General features: G+C 38.7%; 1 long non-coding RNA gene across 1 annotated transcript; it reads right to left on the bottom strand.

The window, feature by feature from the left end:
• Positions 1 to 10538: 10538 nt before the first annotated feature.
• LOC131256178 (uncharacterized) lies at positions 10539 to 11501 on the bottom strand. Its single transcript, XR_009176627.1, has 4 exons — positions 11438 to 11501; positions 11125 to 11334; positions 10760 to 11042; positions 10539 to 10674 (listed from the first exon to the last, which is right to left on the bottom strand). It is a non-coding gene; the product is annotated as an uncharacterized LOC131256178 (long non-coding RNA).
• Between the last annotated feature and the right edge of the window lie 1597 nt (positions 11502 to 13098).

Genomic DNA, 13098 nt, shown 5'->3' with positions numbered 1-13098 from the left:
TCCTCGCCACTTGTTGGACTTGGTGAACGGTTAGCGAACTTCCCGAACACCAAACCTAGCTCATGGTGAGGGAGTTTTTTTATTTGTTCTATGGAATGGTTAATCTAATTAGGTGGTTATACCTTTTCATACATGGTATCAATGCATATCCAAGAAACGAACCTGGTCGACATGCCACACATATGATGGTGCATCAGCTCAACAATGAGGGAGAAGAGATAACAAATCCCCTATAACTCCTGCACGCACCATGCTACTAAACATATCTTAAAAAAGTGTAAATAATCTGTATGAGCAAACCACAACTCGAAAGTCTATTGCATGCCGGGAGTAAAACACGGCTTATCATTGCACTCCCGTAAAGACATCCAAAACAACCATAAACATATTATCAACCAAGCATGTTATCATAGGTGAGCATGTTATCAACTAAGCATATTATTAAAGTTCATCAGGTTATCATAAATCATGTGATCAATTTTAGGCATACTACTCGGACGAACGATTATAAATCATGAGAATAACCAATCATCATGTACACCATAATTAAATTACATATTCCACTATAGAGCATATGATGGAAAAGAAATAACAAAGTTGGTGCGTGTGGTCGAGATGATAGTACATGGTATCGTAAACTGTGGGGTTCATTACAAGGGACTTCTATCCAAACCAATCTCATACTTGATTTGGATAGCTAGACTCAGTGTGGTAAACCCCCGAGTAGATAATGATTTAGTTGCGCACCACCAACCCGAGTGGATAATGTATGAATGAATGCATGCGTCAAATGCTGTACATGTAAGTCCTACTCAATAAGTTCACATCTCAGTACAGTTATCATCACTGGAATCACATCGAGGTCTAGTACACTTCCGACATTGGTTGCCGCCTATAACGCGTAAGACCAAGTGAGTGCAAAAGACCTCACTATCCTTCTCGCCAGTGGTATACAAAAACCACCCGATTTATCGATAGCGAATCCATTTCATGAGCTGGTCAAACTCAACCTAACATATAACCCTCTACACCCATGCGAGTAAGGTCAAACCCCCTTCTAACTAACCTCAACACAGTGGGAGACGTGGCCTACCGGTATCCAGCCATGTCAGCCCTCTGCATCTCCCCCCACTCTGTCCTGATGTGATGGAGCTCCTACTGGTACCACAAGGTTTAAGGACTTTCACCCAGAGACACCTGTGACGCCCTATAACCTTAGTAATTTCCAGTGTCCATCATCCACCAGCCACAATAAGGCTACGGGACCACCTTCCTGGTGTCTCTAGGGAGTATATGTACATATCACGCATAATGCAAAATGCATGAATCACACTATCCAAGGCATGCATTAAACCTGCGCATATCGCGCAAATCATGTGGGGCGACCCTATCTCATATAGAGTCCCCTAAGTGTCTCGAGCTGAACGACATATACTATGAACAATCGTCATTCACAACAGGCATACAAATGATGCGTATGAGATATGGTAAGGTACAATCATAAGCACTATTCCTGAGTTATGTAATATCACATTAAAAATAAAGTATGGTTAAATCAATATAAAGAAAGTGCCATGTCAACATAAAGAAAATGGTATTAGCAAACATTCAATGTGACCCTCACATCAATCACTAATGTAACGCCACAAAAATTATCAGGCGTCATACCAACATTTTACGCCGAATTATCTAAATCATGCAAGCTTATGCATGAAGTACATAGCATACAAAGATTCACATGCATCATCAACATCATGGCCGTCATCCAATACTAGCATCTTACATGCCCTAGGCATTAGGCTTCTGTCATGCATGATGTTATCCATACGTTCACAAGTATAATTTATTTATTATTATTCAGGTATAAAGTAAAACACAATTATCTTATGCATGAGTCATCGTGACCATCAACGTGTGCATTATTCTCACTTGGATATCAATATAATCTCCAATGAAACCAATGTCAAGCAAAGCATGGTGATTATACACGTATCATCGTCATGACCATCAGCACGAGCATGATTATCAACTAAACTATCAACATTATCATTCAATGTAATGATCATTAAGTAAAACATGGTGATCAACTAGCATATTCTGTCATCATATACATGTACATACTATCACCATCATTAGCATGAAGGCCACTTCCACTTCATGATTAACATATGCAATGTCACAACTACCACAAACAACTACTCATTCATCATCAATGCATATGCCATATCAATTCACCATCTATTAAATGATCACCATAATCGATATTAACCCTAGCATAATCACTATCAATTAGATCATACATGTCATAAAAACCAATAATTCACCATCATCATCACAATCATTAATAGGTGCGTCCCACCTAGTGTGACCCCCACATTAACCTTGCACTATACATAAGGTACACAATCATATAAGTTAAGTGTGGGTCCCACGTGGTGGACCACTGAGCAAATTCCATATAGGATAAACATCCAACTACCGGGCTCTTTGATGATGTGGATCCAGTCACATGGATAAGTGGGCCCCACTAGTTGAAGGTGCAAGTTCAACACATGATTGTACCTCACATTTTACCACAAGTATGGTTAATGGGCTTTTCATAGATTTAACATTCTTGTGGTATAGCCCACTTAGGTCTAGGTTTGGTTTATTAGTGGACAACAATCCCACACCAAAGGAAGTATACATGGATACATACCTCTAAGGTGGATCCCATAACACGACTGGGCCCCACAAATCTAACATCAAATAGGAGATAAACTTATAATCCCAAACATATCACTCACATTCCAACATTGCACAGATTCCACATTGTATTGGACCCATGAACCTCATTCACAAGTAAAATATGAAGGCTTGTCTATTATAATTTATACAATCCAAATGGGCCCCTTTAAGTGTGGCCCAGCTGACTAGTGGTAGTGTGCAAGGCACGCTGCCCACTAGAAAATTGGCCTACCTAGCGGGCCTAAGAAGATTTATCATGAAAGGCTTTCTACTCCCATGTGTTTCTCTTGGTATTGGGCCCATTGGGCCTTGGTTTTGCTTCATTTTGATTGGCCCAAGGACACATATGACCTAGGAGACATGTACACAATATACTAAGTAGGACTTATTTGGCAAATGTGCGGCTCATATAAGATAGCCCACTTGGGTATTAGGATTGCCTCATTTATATGGGCCCAAGACCATCCATATCTTAAGACAACAACTGGGCAGCAAGATCAGTCCACTACATATTTTACAAGTTATATAACACCCATTTATAAAACATGCTAGGTGGGCCTCATCAGATGAAGGGAATGACATATACAAGACAACCCACAGTAGATGACTCATCCAAGGTTATGGGCTCACCAGCACCAACAATTTCTTTTCCATGGTTTAGTTACTGCATTAAATGCCCTGGGAAGGTGGTGGACCCCATTAATGTGGCCTACATGAATTCTATATCAAACAGACTTTTGGTGCAAGGTTAGTTTTAGGTCATTTTGGAGTCAGATTCATGATCAATGGGGCCTACATATGGTGAAAGAAAATAGCCACCTGGTAGCTCTATGTATGGTCTTTACAAATTATAAGGCAGGCCTCATTGTTTGGGTGAGTACAATTTATGGTGATGGCCCAAACATGGGTACTTGGAGAAACTGTGTAGGAAACAGTGTGCAGAATTAGTTTTTACCCAAGTTGGAGTACATCCCATGATCATGAGGGATCACCTTTCGGCGTGCCTTCAGGTGACCTGGTATTCATATATATGGACTTCAAAAAAATATGAGATGGGACCAACGGATTATGTACACATAATATTTGGTGTATGGTCAAACATATATATTTTAATTTTCTGCACAGAGTTCTCTGCGACAACCATGCCTGATCCCATTTTGAGATCCACTGCCTGATCATGTGGGTTGTGATTTAGCCCAAGTAAAATACTATTTATCTATTAATTGGTATAGGTTAAAGGTTACAAGTGGTGGCCTACCATATCTTCTGCATGGGGTCCACTATAGAGGCCTAAAGTTGGTACAAAACCCAAAATAATCAGACAGTTTTCAGCAATGGGATATGTCACAACTTAGGGCCCACTTTCCAAACACTTGGGGATCATTCCTGACAAAAAGGTGAGATATCCCATCTCACTGACATAAGAATTAAACATCCCCCATAGTGGTACCCTCAACTACAGAGCATGGGGCCCACTTCAAGGTGTCAAAAAGACCTACATGCAATACAGTTAAGTACTTGGAAAATTTCAGCAAACAGAAAGTACAAAGGAAATGAAATAGATCCAATAACAATTTAGGCCCACACGCTAGCAAACCATAGATAAGAGATACACAACAATGTACATGGGTATCCATATTGGATGAACTAATAAAATGTATAAATCATAAGTGATCCCACACCCAAATTGGTCAATAAGAGGATGAATGTTATGTACAACATAGATCTAACATATACATCAAGTAGCACATGTAATGTATTGATCAAATCACTATGATCAGATCCTTTATTGGAAAATCCGATCCAATGGATGGTTTAGGAATAAGTCATTTATATTGTATGTAGATTTTCAACCATATAGAGCCTTTAATTCATCTGGAACATACAAAACAATTCAAGATTTATCCTTATGGAAGTATTTATCGGTCCAAAATTTCCTAAAATTTATCATGAAAGAATATGACCATGGGGACCATACATATGAAATTAACTATCTCAAGTAATTTAAGAATAATTATCAAATATATCTGACCGTTGGAATCACGGATATGGCCCACACAAGAATGGTCATAACAAGCTCCTAAATACGTTTTCGTATAAGGCCAAGATCTCAGTCGTCCGAACTCCGATAGAGGCTTATTATATACTGTTGGAAAGCTGGTTCAATTTTCTACAAATCCAATGGAACATATATTTCTAATGTATTCATTAAAGGAGTTAAAAATGGGTCCATTTTTAGCAAATCAAAATCCTACATGTGTTGTTAGATATCAGCCAAGTAAAGTTGATTCAACGGATGATTGGACCGTTGGATGGCTACAAAATTTGGCTCAGAGTTAGCTCATATTATGGTTCATATTATTCTAACATTTCAACTCCGATCTTTGCATGGTTGATTTTTACGATTTTTAGAAGTTGTTATCCAGATACAAAAATTAGATTACATGCATGTGAAGGGTGTTTATATAATGTTTATCATGATCGACCATACTGACTTCGGCCACCTTGCTGACCCCCATGGCTAGTAATATATGAACCCATGGGACTCCACACTAGTGGGCCCCACACATATCAAGGTAAATAAAAGAGAGAAAGATGAGGATGAGGAAGATGGAAGGACAGGTGCAGACTCACCACAAATGGATGGATGGCTTGATGATGATGTGTGGTCCACTCCCTCTAGGTTGATGATGGGCCACACCTTGGCTCCACTATCTCTCACTGTCCTTTAAAATCTCAGAATTTTTCTAAGTATAGCAAAAGGATGAGTATAAGAGAGCTCCTACTCTTATATATGGAATTGAGGGTTGAGGTGGCAAGATGTAAAGCCCTGGTTTTTTAAACCGAAGTATATGACTCATTTTCTAAAAACCTGAGTATTAGCCTTTCAAATTCAGTATAAATTTGAACCACTTATCATTAATTAGAGTTAGCAGCAAATGTTGGTGGAATAAACCATGTATTATATAAAAACGTTTCAATCATCATAAATATCCAAATGGAGCGCCCATACGGGACTTATACAATCCCCAAATAGCAAAGTTCATTAAATAAAAACAGAAATCTATCATCTAATGGTGGAGCTCAATATGGGCCGCAGAGACCCCAACTAGCTCGTCAGCTACCCGATCTGCTCTAGCAACCCAATGAACAACATCGGCTCACTCTACACCTACATCAATTGATATAGTTTGATAGCATCAATGGCTATCGCAGTGAGGAGAACCCTTCAAGATTTCACACTCATCATTCATAATCTAGAATAGATAGCAAGTCATAAGAATGTATATATTAAGCAGCGCAATTCATAATCATGATCATATACTAAAAAATTAAGCCAGTCAACATAATCTCAACATTAAGGAAATGTAATAACAATTGTAATCCAAGTAGAAGTGTCCAGATAGTCAAATAATCAATCACACAATTTTTTATTGCACCTGAAAATTACGTTGTACATGAACTCCGCAAGATAGCTAGAAAATCATTAAGCAAACTTTATCTCCACCTAGAAATCATGGTACAACTAAACTCTACAAGGTAAATAGAAAATCAACCTTCAAACCTCTACTTCACCCGAAAATCATATCGTACATGAACTCCGCAAGATGGCTAGAAAATCGATAAGGGAACTTCAACTCCACCAAGAAATAATGGTACGACTGAACTCCGCAAGATAAAGGATGAGTCAACATATAAATATCTACTTTACTCAAAAATCATATCGTATGTGAACTTCGCAAGATGGCTAAAAAAATGATAAGCGAACTTCAGCTCAACCCAGAAATTATGATATGACTAAACTCCACAAAATGAAGAGATAATCAACATACAAACTCTAGACCACCCGAAAATCATATCATATGTGAACATCGCAAGATGGCTAGAAAATCGATAAGTGAACTTCAGCTCCACACGAAAATCACAGTACGACTGAACATCACAAGATGGCTAGAAAACCAACATACAAACCTCTACTTCACTCAAAAATCATATCGTACGTGAACATCACAAGATGGCTAGAAAATTGGCTCCACCGGAAAATTAAGGTACGACTGAACTCCGCAAGATAAAGAGAGAATCAACATGAAAACTCCTATGTCATTCAAAAATTATATGAACTCTGTAAGATGGCTAGAAAATCGATAAACGAACTTCAACTCCACCCAAAAATCATAACGAACTCCGCATGACCTGAAAATCAACAATATATGTGAATATAGCCAACAAGCTATAAAAGGGCGTTAATATCCATCAAAGCCACGAGGGCAAATATGTGAACCAAGCCGCGTAAGGAAAATGTGTGATCTAAGCCGTAGAAGGCACTACAAGAAAACCTACTTTAACCGATGAAAATATTCGTCACTAAATCAATATTTTTCATAGGTAAAAAGTTTTACCGATGAATTTTTTCGTCGGTAAATTCATTGGTAAAAGACCGAGGGAGAAGGCTTTTACCAACGAAAATTTGAATCGTCGGCAATGGTGAGACTTTTACTGATGAATTTTTTCGTCGGTAAAAAATAAGTAAAAAACTTTTACCGACGATTTTTTTTGTAGGTAATAATATTTACAAAACTTTTACCGGCAAATTCTCTCGTTGGTAAAAAACTTTTACTGATGATTTTTTTCGTAAGTAAAAGTATTTACAAAACTTTTATCTACAAATTTTTTCGTCGTTAAAAAATAAGTAAAAAACTTTTACCGACGATTTTTTTTGTAGGTAAAATATTTCACAATACTTTTACCTACGAAAATTTTCGTAGGTAAAAATATTTACAAAAATTTTACCTACGAATATTTTCACAAGTAAAAACGTGGATGAGACTTTTACCTACGAAAATTTTCGTAGGTAAAAAACGTGGATGAGACTTTTACCTACAAAATACTTCGTAGGTAAAAACATGGATGAAACTTTTACCTACAAAATTTTTCGTAAGTAAAAGTTTTTCTTTTTTTAACAAAAAAAATTATTCCAGCACAAAATTCCTGATATACACCTATTACAATATATTTCATCATATTCTTCCTAATATACACTTGTTATGTAATATATTTCATCATATTCACATTTACATCCATCTAAACCTAAACTACATAAATCCATCCAAACATAAACTACATTCATCCAAACACAAACATTCTTATCTACATCACATTCATTCATGCATAAATACATATAAGTTTAACATCATAAATAAAATATAAAAAATCATAAAGATGAAGGCGGAGGTGGTGGGGCATCAGTGGGTAAGCGTGCAACGAGAGCCTGAAACATCTCCGTCATCCGTCACTCATGCTCCACCCGTATCTCCTCTATCTTCTTCTCATACTCCTCCCTCTGCCTTGCCTGCTCCTCCATCCTCCTCCTCTCATGTTCCTCCCTCTGCCTCGTCAGTTCCTCCATCTAGAGGTGGGCAAGTTGGACCCAATCTGGTGGATCCGACCCGACTCGGTACCGTTCCGAACAGAACCGACAGCCTAGATCGTCCCTGATCGAATTTGTCCATCGAGATCCGGTCGTTTTTCGGGTCGGATTCCGATAGGGGTGTATCCAAACAGAATCGATACGAAACCCGGACCGAAAGGGTCCGAACTGACCTGGGATATAAATATCCCTTATTTTTGTAAAATTCTTTCTCCACGCATCTTTTTCTTTTCGTTTAGCGCCAAAAAACTCCGCCCAATGTACACCTGAGCCTCACCTCTATTTCTCTATCTCTCTTTATATCTGTCTCTCTCTGTATCTGTCTCTCCCTTTTTATTGAAGAAGAAGGTAAGAAGAAGGTTAGCTAGATGTCTTGCAATGGTTTTGGAGCTTTTATGGGATTTCTCTAGTGGAGAGAAATATACAGGGAGAGCCGTTGGGTTTTGGAGCTCGATTTTTATGCCGGAGAGGGAAATAGAGAGAGAGAGAGAGAGAGAGAGAGAGAGTAGTAGCAGGCATGGTTGGCATATAGATACAATGATTTACCTACTGGTTGACGGAAGCATATTGGTTGGTGTACGAAGTGGATTTGCGGGTGTAACGTTAGCAAGTTCTGTGGGTCTGATTATAAGGTATGTGTTATATCCAAACCATCTATCCATTTGGCAATATCGTATTAACGCTTGAGACCAAAATTAAGACATATCTAACTATTAAGTGGACCACACTACAGAAAGTAATGGGGGATTGAACGTCAACCATTGAAACCCTTCTTGGGTTCACAGAAGTTTTGGATCAATATGAAATTTGTTTTTCCTCTTCACTGAGGTCTTTATGACCTTACAAACAAATTGGATGAAAATAAACACTATGGTGGGCCATACAAATTGTTCAATGGTGAAAATCATTATCTCCACTTCTATTTATGGTGTGGTCCATATGATCTTCGGATATGACTCATTTTTTGGATAATGCTCTACAATGAACTCTAAAAACAGATGAATGGTATAGATTTACTAAATACATCACTGTGGGTCATGTAGCTTTGATCTCCTTTGAACCGTTCGTACAACTCGGAGCTCAAGGAGTGTCAGGACTCGTCTTCGCATGACACGTACAGAGCACCTGTACAGCTGCCAGCTAGTAGGAACTATAGCCTATACGGATTGGCTACTCCCCCTAACACCAACCATTGGTTGATGGTCGGTGCTCTGTGGGGCCCACCATGATGTATGTGTATCATCCATGCCGTCCATCTATTTTTATATATCATTTTATGATATGATTAAAAAATGAATTATATCTCAATCTCAAGTGGACCACATTACAGGAAATAGTGTTGAATGAATTTTGACCGTTAAAAACGTTCTGGGGGCCATAAAAGTTTTGGATCATGTTGATATTTATTTTTTCCCTTCATCTGGGTCTTTATGACCAAATCAACAGATTGGATGTCAAATAAACAGTATAGTGGCCCTTAGGAGGATTTTAATTGTGAATATCCATTCATTATTTTTATCTTGTGGTATGGCCCACTTAAGATTTATATCCCTATCATTTTTTGTACTAAGCCCTAAAATGATCTGTAAAAATTAATGAACGGTATGGATGAAGCACGTACATCATGGTGGGACCCATAGATCACCGACCGGAGTAGCCAGTCCGTTCGCACTGTACATAGAGCAGCTTTATAGCTGGTAGCCTGGTAGGAGTTATAGCCTCTAAGACAGCAAGAGCTATAACCTATCAGACAGCATGAGCTATAGCCTATATAGGAGTACTTGTTGAATTAAAAGTAGATTTCGTACCCTGTTAGCCGAGTAAACTATGTGGCCCATCTTGAATTTTTTTGGTTTATCCAAACCATCCATTAGTTTTTTCAGATGATTTTAGGGATTAATGCTAAATTTTAAATATTTCTAATAATCAAGTAGATCACACCATAAGAAACAATGTGAATAATGATTTTTACACCGTTGAAAAGAATGACAATCCGACCCTTGCCCAATCCGATCCGACTCGGTTGTCCTGCCCGAGACGGACTCGGATCGGCTCAGGCTAGGAGGGATTAGGATCTGTTCGGGTCAGATGACCCGGACTCGGCTCCGGATCTGATCAGGTTTGGGTTCGGCCCTCTAGATTTCGGTCCTGGTCGAGTAGGACCCAATCCGGTCCGACTCGGTCCGATGCCCAGCTCTACCTCCATCCTCCTCTCTTGCTCCTCCTTCTGCCTCTCCTGCTCCTCTCTCTGCCTCTCTATCTGCTCTCTGATGTTATAGACGACGACTCGTAGCTACTGAACCTCTCTCTCTCTCTGCGATATCAGCTCGGCTTACGACGCTCTCACCAACAATGATGGATTGGCTAGAAACAGCTCTAGCAAGTGTCATGAGCTTAGCACCATGGCCAAGACCATGCACATATCTAGAACAGGTGCTAAGCACCTCACTTAGGATCTCTGGCTCACTCTGCTGAGTACCATTGGGAGTGGGTTGACTGCGTAAGGTCTCCATCGCCGCCTATAATGAAAACATATGAATTTTCATAACAAATGAGATCATTATAATTTAATGTAATTAAATTTTATAATGTAAGAATTTTTACCCAATTCTCGTTGGCTCTAGGATGTAGCCAAGATCCCATCACCTGCCGACAGTGAGTCCCTCTGTAGAGGTCTAATAGTTTGGGCTCCTGGCCAGTGAAGGAATCTCACTGCGCAATCGAAAGGACAATAGAGTTAATATAAATGCATGGAAAGAATATATCAACTTAATAATTACCAGTAATTTCTTACCATGTCGTGACGAAGTTGTACAAATGACTTTGAACCAGCTACGTGGTTCACTTCTAACTTTCCCCTATTGTCAGAATTTATTTTGCTCCTCTTCTGAGCACATTATTCATAGTACATTGTTATTAATTACGAATTTAATTGTTACCTTAAGATATAGTAAATATGTAAATATTACCTGAAAAGACTCAGACGAAAATCTCTCGTAGAGTATTCGCTAGTCATCATGGGTCACGTGCGGCGGTGTGGACAGTACGCTCTCCTTGTGGCTCATGCACCGCTTGTACCACTTGTGTAAGTCACCACGGTACTCCTTAAACCGCTCCTTGACCATGTCGTCGACGGCATGGGAAATGTGTGGAACATTCAAATCCAAGTTAAATTTATCCTGTAGTTTCATAAATAATAGATTAATGTAATAAACTTATTAAGAAAATAACCTAACTGTAAATAAACTTTTCTAAAATAATTTTTAATTTACTAAAATTTACCTGAAGGCACTAACGGATGAGCTGCCGCACATCATCTGTTACGTCTGCCCAACGGGGGGTGGTGGGGGATCAGAGATCAGTATAAGACACCGATCTCCAATATAAATAACCTAGCTTTGTTCCCAATAGGTCTATTGTAGTTCTATGGAAACTCTACCGTCACCTTACCCTCACGCGTAAGTCATTCTAAAAGCAACCCACGCGTGGGTCCACGTTCTCATCGGCTGGTCAACAATGCTGTTGCAAAAGAAATATGTAAGTCTAAACATAAACAGAAGTCATTAAAAGAAATATATTTCTAAACTTACATGCAATGCCCGGTGTATGCGCGATTGAGAGATCAGACGCCTACAATGCAACATGTGACGACGATGCTGTCTCTGTTGCATCACGGGTAAAAGGGGTAAATCCAGTGCGTGAACGATCTGGTCTCCCACCGGTGCCATCACTAAATATGTGTGAGCTATGAACTTATAAATTTAAACAATGTCAATACAAGTGGAATATACTAAAACATTATACAAGTAGTGTTGATGGTACAATGCATTTATACTTATGCTTAGAGAGATTATTAAAATATGATTAAACCATTACACTATAATGCAAGTAGAATATAATAAAACTATAAACTTTAATCTATAACCCTTAGAAATTCCATTACACATTGTCATTCTATATTAAATACACATATTTTATTGTAATACGAAACAACTTTGAGGTAAACTATCCGAAGTACTCCCTGCGTAAGTTATTGTATGCTTTAGAAGCATATGTTATGTTATGTGAAGCACTCGACATTGTTACAGCCAACATGACAGTCACAATAGGAGAAATCTGGTCTCTCAGGACTCCATTCAAATGTGCAAGTGACAAAGTCGCATCTTCCATATCAAGTTCCCCGCGATTATATACCTCCATCAGCTCTGGAATTTCTTTGAGATGGTATAATCTTTTATATGAGTTATCGTCGATATATTCTGCGGTACATCATTGACCAGACCGGGTATCTCTTTGGCCCTACCAGAAGAAGATAGGATGAAAATTTCATCTGCAACAGCTGATGAAGTATGCTGTGTGCTTCCGTTATGCTCCGGTTTGAGGAGGACATGATCAGAAATTGACTCAACTGTAAATGTGGATTATAAACAAGTCAATTAAAGGAATAAATCATGACTTGTAATTTTCACGTATACATGGAATACATAAATTATTCGAATTGAAAAATGACATGTAAATCATGTGTACATTTAATAATCGTTATCTGTATCACTACCGTTTAGGACTATTTCTTCTTCACCATCATTATCGCTGATCGGTATTTCCTCTTCATCGTCTGTAACGTCATCATCAATGAAACCGCTATCATCTCTAACAATGTCATGGATTATTGAAGCATCAACATGATCAGGTGGCACATCATCTCTGTCCAATTGCACCACATTAATATCAACACTTGAATCAGTCCCTGTATCTCTAGATGGCATGTCTTCTTGATATGCCTATTCAACCCTAGACATTTCATTTCCCACATCCTCGCTATCTTCAACTTCTGGTACAAGAACGTTAAATACGTTCCTGGGCTTTATTTTCTGCACCACGTGCCAAGAGCCGCCTAACTTAGTGTCAGCAAGGTAAAATACTTGTTCGGCTTGGTTGGCGAG

The sequence above is a fragment of the Magnolia sinica genome, chromosome 9 (genome assembly GCF_029962835.1).
Source record: "Magnolia sinica isolate HGM2019 chromosome 9, MsV1, whole genome shotgun sequence".
Classification (NCBI taxonomy): domain Eukaryota; kingdom Viridiplantae; phylum Streptophyta; class Magnoliopsida; order Magnoliales; family Magnoliaceae; genus Magnolia; species Magnolia sinica.
This window is presented reverse-complemented; position numbering and strand designations above follow the sequence as displayed.